The sequence below is a fragment of the Mesoplodon densirostris genome, chromosome 2, assembly GCF_025265405.1.
Source record: "Mesoplodon densirostris isolate mMesDen1 chromosome 2, mMesDen1 primary haplotype, whole genome shotgun sequence".
Classification (NCBI taxonomy): domain Eukaryota; kingdom Metazoa; phylum Chordata; class Mammalia; order Artiodactyla; family Ziphiidae; genus Mesoplodon; species Mesoplodon densirostris.
The window spans coordinates 24,232,449-24,233,680 of NC_082662.1; the positions used below are offsets into that span (position 1 = coordinate 24,232,449).

At 37.1% G+C, this 1,232-nt stretch overlaps 1 non-coding gene across 1 annotated transcript; it reads right to left on the reverse strand.

Annotated features, from left to right (window-relative positions):
* Positions 1–464: 464 nt before the first annotated feature.
* LOC132484808 (small nucleolar RNA SNORA49) lies at positions 465–591 on the reverse strand. The gene has a single exon (XR_009531356.1). It is a non-coding gene; the product is annotated as a small nucleolar RNA SNORA49 (small nucleolar RNA).
* Positions 592–1,232: the final 641 nt, after the last annotated feature.

Consider the following 1,232-nt stretch of genomic DNA (forward strand, 5'->3'; position numbering starts at 1 on the left):
GTTGTGGCGTACGGGCTTAGTTGCCCCGTGGCAAGTGGGATCTTAGTTCCCTGCCAGGGATTGAACCCGTGTTCCCTGCATTGGAAGGCGGATTCTTTATCACTGGACCACCAGGGACGTCCCAAGAAGTACACTTTATTTATTTATTTATTTATTTATTTATTTATTTATTTATTTATTTATTTATTTTTACCCCCGAGTTAGCATTTCTGAAAAATGACAGGAAACCTCTGACATGTTCTGATACTTATCAGTTAGAAATTATTCCATAATAAAACTGTTTGGTTTGTGTTTCCTTTGACACATGGCCTGTGCTCCAATTACGCTGGAGTTTAGCATTTTATTCTGGCTCTTTTGGGCATGTGTGGCATCTCTCGCTTACTGATCACTAACGTCTCTACCCTGTTTGAGTACTGCCAGTCAGCACATACAAAAAGGAAACCGTCAGACCCCACCCGACCTGTGCTGTCAGCTCCACGTGTAGGTCCCACAGGACAGCAGTCTCACTAGGGAAGGATGCCTGCTTTTCGTGTACCCTCCAGCAATGTCAGGCAATTTACAGCAAAAGTCCCTGGAGTAAGGCTGAGGGAGTCAAGAAGTACACTTTAAATATAAAGAAACTGATAGCTTAAAAGTAAAAGGGATTGGAAAATACATGCCATGCTAACACTAATCAAAATAAATCTGCAGTGGCCACAGTAACATTAAAAAAAGTAGGTATCAGAGCATAGACTATATCAGGCGTAAAGAAGGACATTTCATGATGATGAAGTGGTCAATTCACCAAGAAAACTTAAGAATCCTAAGCTTTTATGTCCCTAATAACAGAGTTTCAAAATACATGAAGCAAAAACTCAAAGAACTGCAAGAAGGAATAGGCAAATCCACAATTATAGTCAGAGATTTTGATATCACTCTCCTAATAATTGATAAAACAAGTAGAAATTTTGTAAAGCTATAAAAGACTTGAATGATGCTATTAACTAGCTTTACCTAATTGATATTTGTAAAACACTCTATCCAACAACAGCAGAATATACATTATTTTCAAGTGCACGTTGAATATTTACCAAAACATATCTTATTCTGGGCCATAAAATAGTCTCAATGAATTTAAAAAGATTTAAGTTATGCAAAGTATGTTCTGACCACAATGGAACTAAATTAGAAACTAAAATCAGAAAGTTCCCTGGAAAACCCACCAAATATTTGGAAACTAAAAACATATTTCT